Below are 22,636 nucleotides of genomic sequence, written 5' to 3' on the forward strand. Positions count from 1 at the left end.
TTTAATCTGCTCTTTCCCCTCTTCTGGTGTGGGCTTTCTTCCTCAATGTCCCTCAATTGTTTAAATAACAATCACTATTAAAGTTTTTGTGAAAGTGACATCTAATAGGTTCCAAGCATTTTAATCCTCTTCCTGATGATTACTTTCTCTCCCTTTTTCATAAAAGACATATAAATGAGAATGTAGCACATTATTTAATTTTTTATGCATTTAGTCAACATTGATTTCACTTAATGCCCTTCTGCAGCGTTCAGTTAGAAATAAACTTTGCCCCCTTCATTTATTTTGTGTATTTGATATTGCTTTGTATAGGAATCAGCATTTGTCCTGAAATATTTTTACCCTTTGGTATTCTTCTCCGTGGGCACCTTGCCTCCCTGTCTGCAGCCTGCTACATTGGCCCTTTTGAAGCAGAGTGCCAATAATCATCATCTGCTCAGATTCAGTCCTTTCTCTTACAACCATGAACTCTATCAGACCTAGATCATTTTCACTCAGATTGGTTTTTGTGATTTAAAAAGAAATCCTGGTCAAACACAAAAAAAACCACCCAAGACAATCAGGAACAATTCAAGCCTCTGAATTCTAGGACAGTGAGTTGTGCCTCAAGGAGGAGGAAATGTGCCAAGAATAACAACAGATGTTCAGCTTACAGCTGTCAGCATTACAAAGTGAACACAAAGCAAATATGCTGACTATATAGAGGAATAGCTATTGCATGTATTCCACTCTCAGAACAGCTAAAAAATGCAGGACACTTGTGCTGGTGAAGCAAAGGGGTGCCACAGTGGATTCAGCAGCAGCAGCTTTATGGGCAACACCATCTCCCTTGCAGAACTGACTTCCCTGTCCTGGATGAAAACCCAGCTCCCATGGCATCCTCACAGTAAGACATTTCTTCCATAAATCTAATCTAAACCTACTCTCAGTCTGAAGCTCTTTCCCCTTGCCCTGTAACTACCTACTCTTGTATGAGTAGCCTCTCTCCATCTTTCTTGTAGTGTCCTTTAAGGTACTGAAAGGCTGCAATTAAATCATCTTCATCAGATACCTTTTTTTCTCTAGTAAGCACTCATCTGTAACTGCAAGAAATGCCCTTCACTTGAATGAATTGAGCCTACCCCCCCAACAGCAATTGCAGAGATATAAGGAAAAAACTACACTCAGGAAGTGTTGAAAGCAGAAAATATTTAAATTTGGAATAAACAGTAACAACAGTTTTGCATCTTTCTTCTTCCTCAGATGTCTCCTTTTTTAATCTTCTTCTTCCCTCCCCACCATCATACCTTTCTTGTTGCTCATGGAATCATTTCGTGGCTGCAGGTAGCAGGGCAGTTTTCTGGTAACACAGCATCAACTCTCTCCCATTCCAGTGTTTACACAGTTCAGTCATGTGGTACCTGAGTACAGCCAACAGCATTGAAAAATTATACAGATGCCCTAGGAATTTATACAGAGATAAAATATAGGAGGTAAAAAGCTTTAGGTCTTGGACAGGGGTTTTTTCTGGTTTCATTTATGAATTTAGAATGTTACTTCTCCAGCATTGGCAACAGTACCAGGTACAGATGATCAGAAAGTCAAAGAAAACTGCTGAAAACCTGTGAGCTTCCTATCTGGTGAGGGATGGCAGAGCCATGCAGTCCAGAGCACTGAGGCAGACCCCTTCCAGGCCCACAGTCTGAAGGGCCTGAAAGCCTTGCATTTATCTCTATTTTGGTTTACTGGTGACTGATATTGGATAATTTTACATTCTTACTGCAGCTACCAAAGCCTATAATTTACCTTTCTTAGATTTTTTCCAGAAAGAAAGCAGGTAGATGCAAACCTGCCATTCTTCATCGAGGCAGGGAGGTATCCACACATAATGTCCCAGGTTTTTTAATAGCTATGTAAGATAAGCAGACTGTCCCAATGAAACCTCCACTGCCACAGCGGTTTTCATCATGAATGCAGCCCAGGTGTTTTTGTTTGGTTGAACAAATAATTTGTATAAGCTTGTATGTGTGTATGCCTAAGATGTATTAACTGAAGTGGTTGCTATTTGTCTAGCTAAATATATTTTATATTTCGGCATAAGAAATTATTTTATGCACATTACGGTCTCCAGCTTCAAACCTCTCAGAATAAGCATCCTGACATTTAGAAGAAGAATAAGGACATCTGTGCATACAATATTGTCAGAGACCTTAGAGAAAGTTGAAAATATTTAAAAGGAAAAGGGACAGCTGCTTTAAACTGGAAAGGTGGAAATCAGTTCTTTTTCATGTGATTACCTTTAGGCAATAGTTTCTATGTGCCTGCATTGCCTCTGCACTAGACTATAGATCTTAACACTCAGTGTTAGATGCCAGCTGAGTCTTGGGCATTGATTACAATTCTGATGTACAGCAAAATTTCCATACCGCAGAAATCTATGTGCATGAAGGAAAGTAACTTTCAACCATGGTAAAGTGAACAATTACAAAAAAAAAAAAAAAAAAAAAAAAAAAAAAAAAAAAAAAAAAAAGAAAAAAATAGAGCATTTTCAAAATGCTCATACTGAATATTTACCTTTAAACAGTAACCACAAAGCATACCCTGACACAGAGCAGAAAGAAACTGAAGTAAACTCTTTCTGGGCTATTTTAACTTCATAAACTCTAGTTTTATCCAGATGACAAGTTGAAGGCCTTAGTGGCTTACAGGTGGATAAAAGTGTGATTCAAGAGCAAAAAATTAATAAAACTTGTCAAGTTTCAAGATCAAAATAGCGTATTTTAAAATAAGGTGTCCGTCTGCATCTCACTGAACCTTGCAGCTATCTGGACACCTAAAGGTCATCTTTTCAGGGGTGCCTGGAGCAGGCTCCTGCCTCTGAAAGGACATTTGTATTGGTGGCATTTCAGAACAACCTTGTGGGCAGAGGTCAACCAGCTTGTAGGCCATAACAGGATGGGCAAGCCTGTTCTTTTCCACTGTCTGATATTCCCATCACAAAAGCACTGCAATTTCCAGGGTCAATATTTGCAGAGAGTCTCTTACATTTTACCAAATCCCGGGCTTTTTCCCCATCTTCAACGTGTTTCATGTGAATGTTTTGGGGTTTTTTCACATCCTCCTCTGAGTACTTTTATTCTAGTTTTACAAATGCAAATTTTTGGCAATGATAATTGACACCTGAAAATATATTTTCCTTTGACTATATAATATCCATTAAACATTGAGGAAAAATAAGTGAATAATCAAGTATTTTTGCTGACTACACCAACTTGTGCAAAGCACAGATAACAAGGTTATTTATATATGTGTTTGGCAGGACAAATAATTCCTGTTTTTGGAGCATGACAGAGATGGGAAAACATGCTACTCCCTTCATTTTATGAACTATGTACCAGTCACCTGCCGTCTGCCACGTCCTCCCCTACACTGTGCAAACAGCAAAGAATTGAATTCAGATCTTTCAAGGCCTAAAGATTTGGTCCAGGATGCCTCATTCCTGCAGGTTGTGGCTAAGCTTTGGTCCCAGGAGACTGACTCAGTCATGTTAAGGGAGGGAAAAGACAACCCAGAAAGCTGCTATTATTACTGTGTGCCAAAAAATGAAAAGCCTGATATACTGGAGTATGTTAAGGAGAATGTGAGATGACATACCCTGTCATTAGCACAGGTCCCTCACTCACTGATGTGACAGCCTGTGGTAGGAGAAAGTTGGCACCAGAGATATGAACTCAGCCCACAGAAACAGCAGACTTGAGACCATGTGTCAAAAAGTTTCTTTAGTTGATAAGGAGCCAAGTCTAGACTCCACATTGAAGATTTATTTTGATCTTCTTATGTCTAGCTGATGATTGCAGTAACTTGCATGCTTCAGCAGTTAAATGAGTCCTGGAAGCTGTTTTTTTTTTTTTTTTACTTTAAAAAGATATTATTCTTTTAACTGATTTTTCATTTTGTAAGCCCCTTTAGGTCTTGAGATGCAGAGGAAGCGCCCTTTTTTCCTCCCACCATCACAAACAAAGGAAAGGAAGTTTTCCTCCTGTTTTTTAATAGCAGAATAAACACTGAGAAAATCACCCACAAAAAGTTTTGTAACAAATCTGCCATTTTCCCCAATTAAATTGCAAGTTTCCCCCAGTCTGCAGAATTCTTAAATATACTCACAGCAAAGTTGAGAAGTTCAAGTAATGACCTATCCAAAAAACTTCACCTTGGCAGAAACAGCTACTGTGGAGTCTTTTTACTTCATGAGGAAGTAGTGCAGGTAGTGATGGTTTACCTGTTTTACAGTGTATTGTTTTGATCAGGATATTGGAGACTCTTCTGGCACTCCCATAGTCCTCTGTGCAACATTTTCAGCTCCTGAAATAGTCCTCAAACCCTTGAGACAGCCCCTTCTCCCTCCCTCTCTCCCTCATTTTGCTTTGATACCACAGCCTAACCCAACCTCTGTGTTTGCACAGGGCTTTTAACTACCAGCCTGAGGCAAGCTGAAAGCAGCAGAGGAAGGAAGGGAGCAGATCAGGAAGCCACTAAGCCAATTTTCCATGAACCAAATGAGCAGAGTCCTGTAACTTTTCTTTGAGGTAAGGAGAACTGAGAAATGAAAGTCTCTCATAGCCTTCTGTAGGTCACTCATTAATTCACAGCTCACTGCACCTTTCAGACTGTCCAATACCAATTTTTGCTAGCAGGGCTGTGTTCAAGCTGTGGATATCTACTGCCTTGTTCCAGTAATATCTCAAGAGACAGGCTTAAATTTTATAAACTAATTGTCCTTTGTAAAGTCAGATGTCAATCTACAGCAGTATTGCTCTAAACAATGTGATAGAGGTTTTTTTTCAGAAAAAGGAAAATAAAAGCAGTATTGTCTTGCTTAAAATAAAATGCATCCATTTCCATTTGGAATTCATGCTGAGTTTAAGAGCTGAACCTATTTCATATGCAAATTAACTTTTCCTTAATAAAGCATTTTTTTCTGGACTTTAGAATAGAGTTGCACTTTTATTTTTTTGCAGGTAGCAAGAAAATAACAGAACAAAGACATCATTCCTCAATTTACTTCATGTTTGGAATTTTGCACTTTACAGGTAAAACCCCAAGATTTTAGTGGGAATTTGATACTGAATGTCAAAATCTAAATTAGATTTATTTTTCAGGATGGACACAAAGGTGCTTTGTGGAACTCCTAGGCAGGTGAAAAGGGGCACTTCCATGTCAGATAATGTATATGTACAAATACATATGAATTATCCCCCTTTCCAAGAAAGATTAGATGACTTAGTAAATCCACAATGCTGGATAACAGGTTAAATTTTTCATTACCATGCCTCATGTGCAATTATGTACAGACTCATGGACAATCATCATCATTAAAAGAAAGTAATTTTAAGAAATCTATATTAAATACTGGTTTTCCCTGACAAACAAAACCTATTCTTCCCTAGAAGCTCTGGAACACTTCCTTTGAAAAACAGCTCACTTTATTCTCTCCTCCTAAAAAATACTGGCTAAAAACTAATCTGAAATGTCTTTCCTACTGTCTCCTTCATGTCCAAATTATTTAACTGTGGTTCATACATCCTCTAGAGTTTAGCATTTCATTCATTATAGAAACAATTCCAGGCTCTTGCATTTCCAAGAGCAAAACCTAATTTCTTTTTGTCAATACAGGCACAAATCCCAGATTTGACTCTGTAGTTTTTGCACCTAGTGACAAAGGCAGAAGTTCTGGCCCTTCTCTACCCTGAGTACTCTCATTTCTTCCCAGGTGCTTTGTTCCTACTGCCACACCACATACTCCCTTCACCTGCACAGCTGCTTCATGCTGGAAACCAAGTTAGGAATTAGAACTATTAAAAAAAATTTTAAAATTATGAACTTTACCCAGATCAATCCCCAATCTGTTTCCCAGAAGACCCCTGGCAAAAAAAAAAACCAAAAAAAAACCCAAAACCCCCAACAACAACAACAAAACCAAGAACAACAACAACAAAAAAGGCAAAAAAACCCCAAACAAAAAAAAAACCCACCCCCCCCCCCCAAAAAAAAAAAGGCAAAAAAAACCAACACAAAAAACCCCAAAAAACCATAAAGGCCATATCCTAGAGCAGAAAGGCAGGAATGAGGTGCTAATATGGATATAAGTCTTAAAGGTCACTGAGAAACTCAATGCTTGAGTGTTGGGTTGTCCCTGACAGAAGGTCAAAGGACACATCAAAAAAATAAGGCAAAAGAAAATTATGTTTTTAAAAGTAGGCTCCCAGACTAATGAACTGGATTTGTTAAATGCTATGATTTCTTCATCTTTAGTGAATTCTGGAAACTATTATTGACACCTGCCTTGTTAAAAGAAAGTAGTCATTATACAGGAAGGTACACAGGCCAAAGTGCAGCATTCTGAAAGTAATAGCATGATGCCATTTGTATCCCAGGGGCTACAAATGAGATAGTTTTCATGCTGATCTTTGCAGTCATACTTACTCGAAGTGTTAACAAAAGGGAAAATTCTTCCTCCCATCCCTTGGGTACAAGAATGATCATCTACTGTATAACAAGTTTCAGAGTTTCATAATTGTGGGAACTCAGCACATCGCTCCCCATGTCCAGAGCTACCAAGAGAACCCTTGGGGGGCTCGAGAGTCTTGGAATGTTGCCAAAAGCACTTGGTGGCTTGACTTTGATCCTTCTAGGGATGTGCCACCTGTGTATGGGGATATGAGAATCACAGGGGTTTAAATGGTTTAGAAATAGTATAATTACAGGGCAAAACACAGGTTTTAAGATTTTGGTACAGGGGATTATGGAGACAAGATGGAGAAATTTGGGCCTGCCTCATGGTTCTTCTTCCTTCTTCATGTCTTCCATTTTCTGTGTGATGCAGGTATATTTTGATAGGTTCTTGGTGAAGGTACACTTGCTAATAAGAATGATAAGTATTGGGGACAAAAGGTAAATAAGATTTACGTAGTTTTTGTTATAAAAAGACACAACTGCCCCGTGGGCGGTCAGAGTGCCTTTGGCTGCCTTGCTGGTCAGATCCCGGCTGGGCAGAGAGAAAACTTTGTAGATAAGAAATAATAAACAACCTTGGAGACCAAACCTGAGAGTCCAACCTCGTCCTTTTAAGCCCGATCGGAGCAAACCCATCTCACTCTTGTCTGGGCAGACAGACAACAGCCAACCTGGACACATAATAGTTTCACTACGTAAATCGACTTCACCTGGTCATCTGCTCAACTGTCTATGTTCAGGAAGTGTAGTAGGAGATGTCTTGAGTTTGATTCAGGAGGCCTAGCAAGGAGTGATGTCTGAACATACTCACTGCTGGGAGGTGGAAAAACTGTAAGGAATAAGGGAGATCAGACCTCACATGTATTACAGAAATGCTCAGCATATGCAATGGACTAAGGAAGAGAAAGACTCCAGTACAGCCTTGTGTGAGTCATTATGTTTTACCAGGTGACTGATCAGCATATCCCCAAGGCTTGTCTGTGCCTCTGAAATGTGCTATTTGTGATTAGATACAGCATCACTGAAATGGAGAGTAGCCGGGCTCTTACTCTCTTCCCTCTTACATCAATGCACACCAGGAGCCAAGGGAGTCAGAGATGTGTGAGGGTATTAGCTTTAATTCCCAGGCTTTCATACCACTAGTCTGCTGTTGAACCATTAGAGCAAAATAGAAAATTTTCAAATTTTTTCCCCAGGAGATTTCCTCAGCTGCCCTCCTACCTCTCAAAGAAGAAGCAGTACCCAACATAGATTCAAGCAGGAAAAAGTAGTTTTAAGAAGCCACCTATTACTCTCTCCAGAGATCACTGTCTGGATAGATATAGAAAATCCATAGTTTTTTCTAGCTGCAGTCAGTAAGTTTTCACACTGAAGATGAACCACTAGGAGCAACTGACAGGCATAGTAAAACTGGAGATTGTTGGTCTGCTGATGAGCAGGAGCCAAAGGCTGAAAACTTTCTCCATGCTGGGAAGCACTTTGTCTGGCAGGCCTAGCTTGAGCTCTGCCTGAAGACATTGGTTTTTTTTCAAATTCTGTGAGTGCTCCTGTTTCTTCTGTTCCATTTCACATTTCTTGGGTGTCTCAAGTCTCACAGCTGCCATGAAGAATGTTTGTAAACAACCTCGTCCTGGAGGCTCTGAAAAAACACCCAGGTAACACCCTCATAAAAGAGGGAGAGAGTGAGAGCAAGAGCTCTGAAAGGAGAGAAGAACTCACCATGATCTGCAAGGCAGGGAACAACTGCAGGACACTGAGATGCACAGGAGGACGTGGGTGTCTGGAGCTTAGGCACAGTGGGGCTGGTCCTGGGGCAAAGGTGAATGCCCATCCCCTTCCAAAGGGGCTGTAGGAGTCTGCAAAGGGCGCCTGGGGAGTCTGTGCTCTGCAGGCAAAGGTATCTCATCCAAGGGGTGCCCCCATTCCCCTGAGAACCCAGCTTCTGGGTGGCATCGTGGGACACCACGGGCAGCGGTTCTGGTGTGACATGCTGCTGTGCCCAAGAGGATGAATTCACCTCTAGAGCACTTGGTTTTCATGGTGAGTGACTCTCAGGGCTCCAGCTGATCTGCTCCTCCATCAGCTGACTGAGCAAAGCACACCCTTTTGCCAGGGTCACACCTGGAACCCCTTCTGCAGGAGACATTGACTGAGCCATGTGAGAGCTTCTTAATAGAGAGGGAGCGCACATCCCATCCCTGTTTCTGCCCAAGGGGGACCTGAACTCCACTTTTATTAAGAAATATGAGAAAATGTCTCAAAGTGTAGAAAAGAGGGACATACCGGATTTAACTCTTCTGCTTGACCTTTTTTTGGGCAACTTCAGCTCTCATCCTCAGGAGCATCAACCTCATGGACCACCCCAGAGTTCTTTGTGGCACACAGGGGACTACTGGACATACATCCCTTCTATCCCAGCAGCTCTTTTGCTGGTGCCAAAGCAAGAGGCAAAATATTCTTCTTGCTCTTAGATTTGTTCAATATCTGCACATACAGAGGTCTAGCTCAACGTTTCAGTTACCCACACAGCTGCAAAGGGAACAAAAACATCTTTGACTTTGGTTTAGGATTACTAGGCGTGGAAATTGGCCTAGGATTTGGCCTAGGATTACTAGGGTTGATTCATCCATAACTGGGGTATGTCAGAACAAAAATTCTTTGTGGAAAGAGAGATATTTGTGACTGATTCAATAGGAATTTTCCATCAGCAGTATTCCCCTTCCAGTGTGAGCCCTGAGGACATATTTCAGATGCATTCTTGACACAGAGAATATCCTAAAGTTCTGGGGACAGCAGTTTTATCATCAAGGACACAGGGAAATTTCTGAGATGGACTCATTGTTATGCTCCTGGTATCAGAGAGACAGGTAGCAGTGCCTTTTTTCTCTCAATTCATGAAATGCAGACACAGATAGGCGAAGTACAAGCCCACAAAAACCAGTAACCAGTATTGCTTTGGAATCACAGATCTGATAAAAATATTCTTTTTTTTCCAAAGAAAACTCCCTGAAGCACAATTTAATCTCGGTTTTAATAACTTAGAAGTATTGTGATATTAGCCTCGCTTTCTTATAAAAGCACCGAAACACTAAACAAGACTATAGTAGATTAGGGATTCTTTTTATAAGAAGAATATCTATGCTAATTCTCTGAATAAAATCTAGGAAGTTATTTTTTAAACGACCTTGTGGATCTTTCAGCTTTTTTGACATTGTGTTAATATGAGGAGACTTATTTCTAGAATTCAAAAAGGCGGGAAAAATCCCTCATTTTCTTATAAAAGCAGATATTTTCTCAACCATTACTAGTAACTAGGTGTTAACAGAAACGTGAATATGTATATACACGTAGATAACATATATTTTAAAACAAAAAATTATTTGAAATATACAGACAAGATTTTTGGTACTGTCCACAATATACAGAAATTTAAAGACACAATAATGCTGACACTCCTGTATCAGCAGTCTTAGAAAGGGCACAGTGGCATAACATTGTGAAGGAATGTCCTCACATGTGCATGATGCTGAAAGATGCAGAGCACAGAAAGGAAAAAGGTAAATGTACAGTGTCTATGTTTGAATCCTTCTGTTGTAATAATAATAAAGAAAACAGAATAATCAGAGAAATATTATGATAAAATCTTTGCTGATGTAAATGACCACTTAGTAAAGTATTACTTAAGGACTTACAGAAAACTTTGCCAATCAAGCGAGCAGAGTCAAAATTTTCCAGCCTTTGCTCTAATAAAAATACTAAACTTGATGCTGGGTGCAACCCTCACAATGGGTTAAAAGCCTGGGCCTCTTACATGTTCTATCCCTGGGATCTGTCTAGACAAACCAACCACTTCCTTTTCTCCAGGATGTTCATACCACACCAGGAAAAGTCACAAGGTCTCGCTCATCTCCTCCTATGTAAAATCCTACAGCAGAAGAGGGGCTGGGGTGGGGGGAAAGAGTGCCTGAAATTTTCCCTGCCATGAGTTGAATAGCAGTGCTGGAGCTTGCCTCTGGAAGCCCAGCGATGGAGTCCTGCACTGTGCATGGCAACTGGGCCATCCCATCACGACAGGTCTCCATCAGCCACGGTCCTTTCAAGAGGCTGCGTCAAAAAAATCCCATGAGTGAACACTAAACATTTTCTATAGCATAGGCCCCAGAGAAATCTCAATAAAGCTACAGGTTTTGTAATGTTTTTATCCATAAAAGGCAAAAATTTGGTTTATGGCTCCCTTCATCTTTCTCACTTTTCAGCTCCTCTTTCCTTTATATTCAATTTACTATCTCTTCCTTTAGGTGAAGAGATGGGGCTTTGCTTTCTCTTTTTCCACACCCTGCTAAGAAACAGGCTTTTTTTCGTATATGAGATTAATAGCCATTGTTTGGTGTGCTGCTATTACCCTCTACTCCCTATATCACTTCAGTCAATGGGGACCAGTACAGGAGTTGCAGAGGTAGATAAATCATAAAAGGTGCCAAGTATATCACGTAGCAAGGGTTGAGTGTGATAGTGAATAAGCAAGTAGTGCTTGCTGTGAAAAGTGGTGTCATGAAACAGCATTTCTGTTATGAGGGTAGTTAAGAGCGTTTTTGCACTCATTGACTCTCATAGAAAAATCTTTTTCCTCCTGGAACACAAGAAAATCCCATTTCACACTCAGTGCCTCTCTAAAGGCTCTCAGCACTGCAGGCATCAAGGTGCAGCCTCTTCATGGCTGCAGCACCTCCTGCAAGGCTGCAGAGCCTGGTACTGCTCCAGCTGCTCCTCTGCCTCTCCTCAGCTGTAGCATTCCCCACACTCATAAAAATTGCTGAAGGAAAGGTGCTGGGGTTTATGAAATAGCTAGAACCTGCTGGGACACACAGATGTAACTGAGGTTATAACTGAGCTTGGTGATTCCCATTGACTAGGAAACATGTTGCTAAAGAGGAAAAAGACAAACTTCAAAGCCTCAGGTAACTTGCTAAAATAACCCAAACAGGAAACAAAAGTTAGTGCCTTCATCAACACGGCCCAAACAGGACAGCTCAGCCTCCAGACAGATTTCTGCTTAGGCATTCTCCTCTAAGTACATTGAAATGCAGCCTCTGCAGACCTAAGCTGTCAGCTCTTGATCTGCTTTGTGCTTCCTCTACACTTTCAGAGCTGGGTGTGCTTCTCTTCCCTTGCTCTGCCACACTGACAGTTCACTTAACAGTTCACATTTATTTAAAATTAAATCAATAAAGAAAACCAAGGATCAAAATCCATGAATGATCAATTCAGCTTCCTGATGCTGCTTTAGGCATATGACACCACAAAATTCTATTATTACTTAGCGTAATTGATGAGAATTTAACATGCCAGTAAAATCACTGGGAAAGAAATTCAAAGAAATGGGCTCCCCTACCATGAACAGGTGAGGGGCTGAAGCTATTAAGTTCACCATACAGATGGTTTTGCTGTTCATTCTGATCAACTTCTGCGCCTGTGCCAAGGCTAAATTGTTAATTATGCTGGACACTTGTTTTGTGTTAAAGGCCAAAGAGAATTCAAAGGCAGCTGAGGTGCTTCATGAATAAGTACAGCTCTGAACATGGCACAGACCTCAGGACACCTCTTATGAGCCTCTCCTTCCACAAATTAGCATAATAATTGTGGCATTAGCTTCCACAAATGCAGGTGTGATTGCAAAGCCAACTTTGTGAGCACAGCAGGTCCTGCACAGGTCTTTGGAGCTTGTCCCTTCTCTGATACTGTAATTAATAGACAGATTTGGGACTGACCGTAGCTTTTGCTAGCAGTGAAGAAAGGGACTGCTACCAATTTTTGGACAGCTTCTCCAGGGTGAGTGAGCTGAGTAAATACCAGCACTTGATATCTATTTTGGAGTGACAGGTGAGAGGAAAGAACACTTGTAGATGAATATGCTTTTTGGATTCACAGGGTTGAACGGGTCCGATTTGTTGCTTTTTCTTTTGTAGCTGTTTATAATCAGAACTGTGCATGGAGAGAATAAATATTCTGATTATATTTTCTTCTATTAATTCAAAATAAGAAACAGCAGTGTCATCTTAGATGCACAGTATAAAAAGTGAATTGTTATTAAAAGTACAACCACTGTTTATAATGCTAACACACTAATTTGCATTTATTTCTCAGCTTCTCCCCAAAGCACTTTGCAGGTTCCTTGTAGACTTCCTTGCAGTCATTGACAATTTCACCCTTCACTGAAAGGCAAGGAAGCAGCAAGAACTGATGAACAGAAAATAGGATGCTTTCATGAAAGAGGTCAGAGAAAAAAAGTAGCTTCCAAGTCAGAAGGTGTTAAGTATTGACATGCCGAGGTTTGCAACTGAGCATGTGGGTGCTGCCAACTCCACACTGGATTTACTCTCCATGGGAGAGGACAAGAGATCCCTGAATCCCACGGTGTGTCAGCAGAGGCAGCATGGGCCCACTGTGGGCACCAGGCTGTCACTCTTACCCCATCAGTGCTTCTGGTGACAGTGCACAGTGTCAAGGTTTGACTTTGGCACAACTGCTTTCACAGACAGAACCCAACAGAGCTTCTTCCTGAGAGTTCTCTGCTTTTAAACCCCTGTGTTCTCAGAGGCGTATCCATGTCCTCAGTAGCCACACCAGGTGCCAATATTCAAATCTGAGCACCTATTGGTTTGACCACAGCATCCCAAAAAACTCACTTCCTCTCAAACCAGGACACACGGCCAGTGTCATTGGTCACTCACCTATGGGCAAACCAGGCTTCAGGGCAGCCAGAGCCTGGGCTGCACAGACAGGGCCACAAAGGTCCCAGCACTCAGCACCTCCAGGTCTGGCAGTGCCTCAGAGAGGGCAAAAGAAAGGTGGTCTCCTCCCTCACTCAACCTCAGACTGAGGAGTCATACAAGCAAGGCAGAATATATAAGATCCACATATATGGAAATGGGGTTAATGCCATTTCAACCACTAGCACTCATGTTGCAAAGTAGTAACAGAGGTAAGAACTAAATACTATTTAAACTGGACTTGAAATTCTGGAAACCATTGGATTTTTGGTTGCATAAAACTTTAAAAACTGCGGACACGTGGTAAATATCATGCTGTTTCTCTGAACAGGAGAATGCAGGAGAGGGTAGAGGAGTTGGCAATAAATATGTAGGCAGATGATTTGGTAATTATTTACGTGAGTGTTCCTGTACTTCCCCTCACAAAGTAGCTAATCCTCACCATAAATGAAATATGAAAACACGCTGAACAATAAATTGTTCCAGTAGGTCAATTTTCTTGCTCTTAAGAATCCTCCAAAATTGAACCCAGCAACAAATTTTCCCTCAATTTTTCTGTTTTCCACTTTGGTTTTTAGTGCCTAAAATTGCACTGAAAATTAGACTGTAAGAATGGTTTTCTCGTGGCTGTATGACCATGAGTTTTTTTTATGTCAGGACAAAATAGTTTAAAAACAAAATTCTTGCTTCCCTGCTTTATAACCTATAACTTGTTTTGGGTGGCCTTCCCCCCCCTCTTTTGTATTTGTTTGTTCATTCATTTGTTGCTTTGTAGTTGTTTGTTTGTTTTTAAAACCTTCTAGATCTTTATTCTTTGTGCCCCATCCACAGCTATAAAAATTTGTATTGTGAATTTTGACTTCAGAGGTATTTGTATAAATTCATTGCTCCCATGAGCATTTGAACACCTCAACAGTCTGCCCAGCAGGCTGTCATAGGCAGTCTGAATGAAAACTGAAGAGGCAGTCAGTACCTCTAGTTATCATTGATTTTCACTGACCACTTCTTGCATACCAGTGATTTATCTTCTGTGTGAACCTAAAAACTCCATAATCTGAATCAATTTTAAATACATGAACAAGAACATTCATATCATACAAGTCAAAATCAGCCTGGCTGTAATGTGGCTGTACTAGCCATAATCCATTTGAGGAATTTAGGATAGTTGCTAAAGAATGTCTCCTTATATTAATTGAAAAAAACACTAAATGTCATTTGCTGTAATTTTCAAAAATGCAATAAGGAGGGAAAAAAGGCAATTCATCAAAGGAGAGTGGGTTCAGAACCGCGCATCCTATGAAGGATAGGAAAAAAATATTGCCAAATGGAAAAAAAGCCACTTACAAACTCTCTAGAAATGATATATCATCAAATGAAACCAATAGAAAAAAAAAGCCAAAAAACCAGAAAATCGGGAAATTTAGTGACTTCAAGAAAATGGCCTAGGAAAAAATGAGGTGCAGTACAAAGGACCAAAACAGGCCAAAACTAACCTGACAGATGTTGCAAAAGAAGGAAAAAAAATGAAGCAGGAAGGCACATCTGGAAGGGGAAGATATCAGGGACTTGCCATGGATACTTAAAAAAACAAAACAAAGCAAAAAAACTTCGCCAAAGTGAAAGTCATCAAAAGGCATGGTGTGCCACAACTGCAGAGACATGCATCAAACCTAGGAAAAAATTCAGTCCCGTTGAAGGCTGAAACAGAAAAGAAGGACTTACAAAGGCTCTGCAATGGCAATACCATCAAAGGGAATGCAATTGAAAAAAAGAAAAAAAATCTAGAAAATCGGGAGATTTTGTGCCTTCAAGAAAGTGCTCTGTGAGGAAATTAGCTGCAGTGTGAAGGACCAAAAGTACCTAAAACTAACTAAACAGATGTTGCAAAAGCAGGGGAAAAAATCAAGGAGGAAGACACTACTTGGAGGGCAAGGTAGGAGCGACATGGCATGGATACTTAAAAAAAAAAACAAACCTTTGCCAATGTGAAAGCCATCAAAAGGCATGCCATGCCATCAAGTGGAGGGACATGGACCAAAGCTTGCCCCATTGATCCCCACTGAATTTTTTCGATTTTAATGGGGAATATAAGCTTGCTTTAGGACACGTTCTTATGGTGTGATAGAAAATTAAATACTCTTGTTTTACTGTAGATAACAATAGCAATAGTAGTATCAATTATAGTTTTAATAATACACAGGTGTATGTATTTCCTTCCATGCTTCTCCAAGTTCTTCTAGAAGGAGAGTAGGATGTTCTAACTCCACTAAAAGGTGGAGGGAGAGAAGGAAGTGCATTACTTGCAACCAAGTATCTTCTTTTTTCTTCTCACTTAGCTTTGTAGTGTGTCTTTCCCTTACTGTATTTGCCTGTTACTTTTTTTCTCCAGGTCTAAAATATGTGCAATATCAAAAATAAAAAAAATATTGCTGGAAAGCTAGACAAATTTACTGCTACAATAATTGCAAAATTATGGGAGGAAATGCCTTGCAGCTGTGCTGAGCTGTATCAGCAATTTTACAACTGCAATGTGGACCGCACTAAACCTAACTACTGCTGGACTAGTGCTAACTAGCTAAGTGATGCTGGATTTGCATGTTGTAAGCAAAGCTAGAAGCAGAACTGGAGGCTTTTGGCCCACCTCCTCCTGTTGGGATTAGTGGCTGGTTTGTGTATCACACTCCTTTCTTGCAAGGTCACTGCTCAGCATCCCTACTGACACAGCTGAGGACACAAATGTGCGGCAAGCTCATGGAAATAACTTTTCTTTTTTCTCTCCAACTTCAAGGGGTTCTGACAGCTTCAAAGTAATGGAAATAGGTGCAAGGAGAGGCCATATTTTAGCCAAAATTTCTCATACACTAATCTTAAAGGGGCATATACATGCCAGGCTTCTGTTTGTTCAAAGCATTAATCTCCTGAAATGTAGGCTGCAGGTTCTGGGGCAGGCAGATCCTCCCCATGCCCCAGTACAGGTGAGGGAAGATGCTCACACTGGTGGGATATGGCATGGGTTGGACACCAGTCCTGCAATGTGAGAACCACAGTCAACTGAAAATATGGTATTTCTGCCCATCTCTTTCTTTGAGGAGCCACAGACATCAGGGAGTCCTGGTACAGATTTAATATCTGGAAAAACATTTGCAGCAGCATGTATAATTACTGGTGTTACAGCAGCACCTAGAGACCCATCCTGGGACTGGGATTCCTTCTTCCTGGCAACAGGCAAGGAGGGGCTGAAGGAGGGACCCTGCAATGAAAAGGTTACAGTCCAAATGGAAAAGACAGACAACAGCTGGAGAGGAAGTCATTGAGGAGCAGAATGAGGGGTTTGCATCCACCAGCAGATAGCCTGGGCCACACTTTGTTCTGTTTTCACCTTAGCACAAGGGACCCACGACCTTCTGGTGAGCTGATTGCGTTGACACATAGAGTTCTAGCCTGAAGTTTAATATACAGGGTTATCTTTGGGTTTGACTTACCAGGAAAGACATTGATGGAAACTGAACAATAGGAATTGTTTAATGTCTATGCACCAAAACAAGAAGTTTCCGGTTCATTGAGGTAATTCTGACATTGAAAGACCTGCGGATAATGCTGTATGGAAAATAAATAAGAAGATACCAGTGTTTATCCAAATCACTGGCCTTTTGGAGCGTTGTTACAGTGAGATGGAAATCAGACATTCTGGACTTTATCCAAGCTTTAAGAATAGATCACTTTTTCTGCCCACTGCCTGAAATAAACCAATGTTACCATAATACTTATTTTTTTGCCTAATTCAGGAAATGGATAGAAAGCCACAAAAATGCTCATTTTCTAATAATGTGGTGTTTTAATTAATTATAAAGACCATATTTTGTTTAATATGCTTCCATTTTAGGATCCCAAAGTCCTAGGTCTGAAAAGCTAAACACAAAATTGGAAGCATAATTAGAGACATCAATGAAAATATTTATTCTATTTCCTTCTGGTCTTTCAATGCATTTTTAAAAATTTTAAAAATGTTTTCCACCACTAGAAATAAAGTTTTCTGTGTGTCTCTAGAAAACAGAAAAAGAGGTCTTGGAGTAGCATTTATTACTGTTCTTTAGAAATAATATTTTCCCAAATATGACTTCAAATGAGTAAGGAACCTAGTAGAACCTAAAGCAAAGTGAATATTTCCAGTACCTTGCAGGCAATGCTTTCAGGAATCACCATCTCTAAAGAAAAGTATTTTAAAAATATTTTTCAAAATATTTTCCTCTTTTAGTTTTAGGTACAGCTATCACAGTCCCCTCTGCCTTAAGGACAGTGTCTGGGTAAGAATGATAAAAGCAAAATATAAGCTTTACTAGAAATAAATAAAGCCAGGGATGCTTCTGTGTTTATTTTTCATGTGACTTCCTCACAGCAGTGTAAAATCAGATAATTATGTAGAGCTTTCTCTCATGATGAAGAGTGAAGGATATCCTCTGCTCTGGGAGAAGGGGTCTTCAGCACTCAGCCTCTTGGGACAGTCCATTCAAATAGCTATATTAGCACAAATTCTCAAAATCTGCTTCCCAGTTTTAGATTATTTCAAAGAGAGAGAGGCCCGGATGGAATAAATTGCCTCTTGACTTGAGGAATCCAACTGGGTTTTATTACAGGAACAGTAGAAGGTCCAGGAAGAGTAGGGTCCAGGTGTGATGGAAGGTCCCAAGATCAAGAAGCCAGAGAGAGGGTGCTGCTCGCTCTCACAGCAGCACAAGGCACTCAGGCACGAGGCACTGAAAGCCCCAAGCAGGCGAGGGGACAGGATATATAACTGGAGAGTAGTGGGAGGGGTTGGGACACAAATAAACCAATAGGGTTAGGGGAGAAGGGAGGAGATGGGATGGGGTGAGCAACCACAGCCAATGGGGAGTGGAGAGGCTCTGAACAGCGGCCAATGGGTGAACAGAAGGTACAGAGTCTTCTCGAACAGGGGAGGGAGTAATATTTGAGTGACAAGGCTAGATTTACATAAAGGAATGGAGAACCTTGGGAAACTCTCTCAGTTTCTCACCCTGACTTCCTCCCAGGTCATTCCCACTTCAATGCCCAACCCATCACCTCCCACAGTCCTAAACTTGGAGCATCACCCTGAAAGCACACTAGAAAAAGATAATTTTTCCTCACAAACTGTTCTCTAATCAAACAGAATCCCCAGGATATCCCATCAGCTATACTTAATTCTTAAATCCTGAGAAAAGTCCTCTGCAAAGAAATAAGCTCAAGTAGTCCACAAACTGGTTTTTAGAGGGTACATCCCTCTTCTAAGCAATCATCCTTCTGAGTAATATGAACTGGTTCTAGTTAGAAAAACAAGAAGGACCTTCCAGGGCCAAAGAAGGGGTGTTTGGAAGTTTTGCAGGACTTTTTTTCTCCGTGCCACTCTTCCTCGTGCTGGACACAAGCCGTGGCCTGGAAGAGCCAGCTTCCCCTCCAGGTGTCAGAGTCCCCCCAGCCACCTCCTCCCAGCCCACCTTGGTGTGGTTCCACTGCTCCCCACCCAGCTGAAGGCTTGGCTGAAGATGGTTTGGGTATGGTAGAAATCCCACAGACTGCAGCAACAACTCCCAAAGGAGGCTCGGACAGCTTCTGTGTCAGCCTTTGTTTTCTTGGCTATTAACTGTTGTATTTTACACATTTTACACAACAGAGAGGTTGGAAGGACTTGCTAAGACACCATTCAGCATCTCTTCCCATGGCAACCCTCTGTTAGGATACAAAATGAGGCACTGTGCCTGTGATTCCCTAGCATTGGTGGGAGCTGTGGAGGAGTCAGCAGGATCAATCAGCAGTGGTCAAACACCTCAAGCTCTTAGGTACAGATATCACAGTCCCCTCTGCCATGGCACGTGGAACTCACCTTCCTTGGGAGGCTTCCTCCAAAGCCCCACTGTGTGCAAGTGGGCAGATCATCATCATGTTTGTGTTAAACATAATTTTAATAAACTTGATATGGAGGCTTCCATTAACTACAAGATCCGTGTTCAACTTTATAAGTGGACACAATTCTTTCAGTCAATGTGATTTAGGCATAGAGTCACACACTCAGTCTGACTTTAAATAAGGTTCAAAGTGATGCAGTTTAAGTTAAATTCTGTTTATGCAAAAGTAATAAATGTGAAGTTATTCTTATTTGCTTTATTTTTGCTTGACCTTCTTCCTCCAGCTGTCTTCGTTGTTTTCCTACTTACATTTTGCTGGTTTGTATGTTTAGAATTTTAATATATTAAGCTACAGAGTGAATTAATTCTTCAGTTAGTAAATAGGACAAAGTATTGTGCAAAAGCCTGTACTAGCCAATGTTTAAAACAGTCCTTAGACTTTTGTTTACCAGTACGTATTCCCTACATTTTGCATTGCTGCAGGTATGCCCAGAGTTATCCAGGTCAGATATACAGAAGAATAATGGTTAGCCTAAGGAAATTGTTCCTGCAAATTGGTTGTTGTGCACATTGTTGGTCCATTCAGCAGGAAAATATAAATGGAAAAAATACCAAAAGCTTTATATACCTTTTTTTTTTTTTTTTGTGCTGAATAATCTGAGCTGTGGAAATAATACAGGAGAATATGAACATCCAGCATTTTGGCTTTACATAAACTGGGAACCTCTTATCTCAGCTGTGGAATAATGAATAGGACTAGGAAACCAACCTCTTGAAGCTGGAGTTTGGCACTTTTTGCAATGAAGAGGTAAATGCAGAGAATGGGGACTGGGATGACTGGTGAATGCTATGCTCTCAGCAGCAGCTGGGTTTGCTGTTCTCTCTGCACTCCTGCCTGTGATTTAAGGGAAGGCACCAGGAAACACTTTTGATGAAGCTCACCGATCATTAAATACAAAATGGGTTCTCTGAAGAGCTAAAGGTAAGTTTATTTAAATTGCCAGTGTTTTCCTGGATGATTGATACCCTAAGGAAGGGAAGGAAGATTTGTGGGGTCCAGATGAGAATGTTAAAGACACAGCAGAAAGAGATGGGGAGCTGGCTGCAGGTGAGCTCTCTGTACTGCAGGAAAATGATTGCCTCCAACCAAGAACTGAGCAAAATTAAACAAAACAGATGAGACACAGAGGAAAATACCAACTATTTGGAGAATCCAGAATAAGGAGAGGAATATTGGTCAGAAGTTAAAAGTGTTTGGAGTCTTCCAAAAATTTTGGGATGTTTATGAGAAAACTGATACGAGGTGAGACCCCTGCTAGGAGATGGCAAAGAAAACATTGGAACAGATAGTAGGAACAAATTCAAAAATGCTGGGAAAATAATGGTTTGATAAAGATTGCAGGAAAATAGCTGAGATTGACATACAGTGATGTTGGAGCCTTCAAAATCAGAATTGAACTCCAGATGAGAAAAACTCTAAAGTGAGAAGGAAACTGATGAGGTCAGCAGTGCAAGCAGGAAGTCAACGCTTCTATGGCTTGGGAAAAAAAATGAATTAGGTTAGGATGATTAGTAAAATAAACACATTTTACAAGGGTATCTATATGTGGAAGAGAGGATATTGGCCACATCTACATCTGATAAAGAACAAATAAGGAATCATTTTCATTATAAAAAACTCAATTACAGAAGAGCATGGAAAAGTACTTTTAGGTGTCCACTACAGGGAGATAGTGAATAAAAAGATGCCTCCCAGACACATGAGCTATTTGTGGAAGGATTAAATTTTGAAGTGATTCAAGAGGCAATCAGGAGCTCAGGAACAACAAAACACCAGGTGCTGATAACATTGCCACTGAATTATCAGACATGGCAAAGAGTATGACAATTCTTGTTCATGATTTAGACGTTTTAAAAAGCATTCCAAGACAATGAAAGCAGGTATTGAGACTGATGCTGTGAAAGAATAAAAAGAAAAAAAAAATAGAAACAACAGCTCCCTGATCTTATTGCTCTTTATGTCCCATAGTATCCTCTTGTTGGTGTTCTTTATCACCACATCCCTTTTAGTGAGGTTATACATGAAATATATGTTCTGGAAAAATTTATCTTCTAAAAAATTAGCTGTTATCATATTGCCATTACTAGAGACAAAAAAAAAATAGTAAGATTATTCTAATGCTGTATTTTTTTGTATATGAGCCAAAATGGAAGCGTGTTGAAAACTTTGTGCATTTATCAGAATGGTGTAACTGAGTTTGGAGTGCGAAATAAGAGTACAAAATCTGGAATTGCATCTGTCCCATTTTGGAGACATAGGACGATATACTAACACTACTGCTGGAAAGAGTCTTACAGTTACAGCACAACTCCCAAAACATCCAGTTTTTGCAAACATAGGTGCTGCTTTGGCAATCCTGTGAAGGCAAAGCAAAGACTCAAAGAGCATTAGGAGAAAACCGAGACTAAAGTGCAATGAAAACTTTGCATTTTGCTCAAATAAACAGGACAGGGAGAAATAAGCCTTTAACAGGAAACAAAGTGCAAAAGTTGTGAGATGCAAAGAATCCAGTCGTTTATGCTATGATCTTATAATAGATTTCTTAAAATTGAAACCATCATACAACTTTAGATCATCACATTCACTAGACAGAATCATAGATCATAAATATCTGCAAAAAAAGGAGATTTCTTTTAGTGTAATTTCATTTAACCATATATTGTGATTTTAGGCCCTGGTGAAAAATAAACCCCATGTAGCTACTCAGTCCCTTTTTCCCTCACCCTGGTGGAATGGGGAGGAGATCTAAAGTAAAACTTGTATGTTGAGATAAGAGCAATATAATATTTGAGAAGAAAAGAAAATACAGTAATAATGGTGATTAATAATAACAGTAGTAGTAATAATAATAATAATATTAATAATAATAATAAACAATAACAAATGATGTCCAATGCAATCTCTCACCACCTCCTGACCAATGCCAGACACCCCTTCCTGAGCCCAGATCAGCCACCCTTCCAGGCAACTCCCCCCAGTTTATACACTGGGCATGACTTTCCATGGAATGGAATATCCCTTTGATCAGTTCAGGTCACCTGTCCCAGCTATGCTCCCTCCCAGTTTCTTTTGCACACACTTCCTCACTGGCAGAGAATGAGACACGCACCACAAAAACAAAAAAAAATCCTTGACTCCGAGTAAACACAAGTTAGCAGAAATCAAAACATCAATGTGCCATCAACACCATTCTCATTCCAAATCCAGAACACAGCACTGTAACAGCTGCTGAGAAGAAGCTGAGTCTATCCCAGCTAAAACCCAGATACCATACTAAAATGCTACAAACCATTTATTTGTATGGAGTGATACCCTGTATTTCCAACTATGTGTTACGGCAAGAATAAACCAGAATTGAACCAGTATTCTTGGGTCTTGCACTATTTTTAAAGTCAATGCAGAGATGTTCTGGT

Source organism: Fringilla coelebs (assembly GCF_963513975.1).
Source record: "Fringilla coelebs genome assembly, chromosome: 1".
Lineage (NCBI taxonomy): Eukaryota > Metazoa > Chordata > Aves > Passeriformes > Fringillidae > Fringilla > Fringilla coelebs.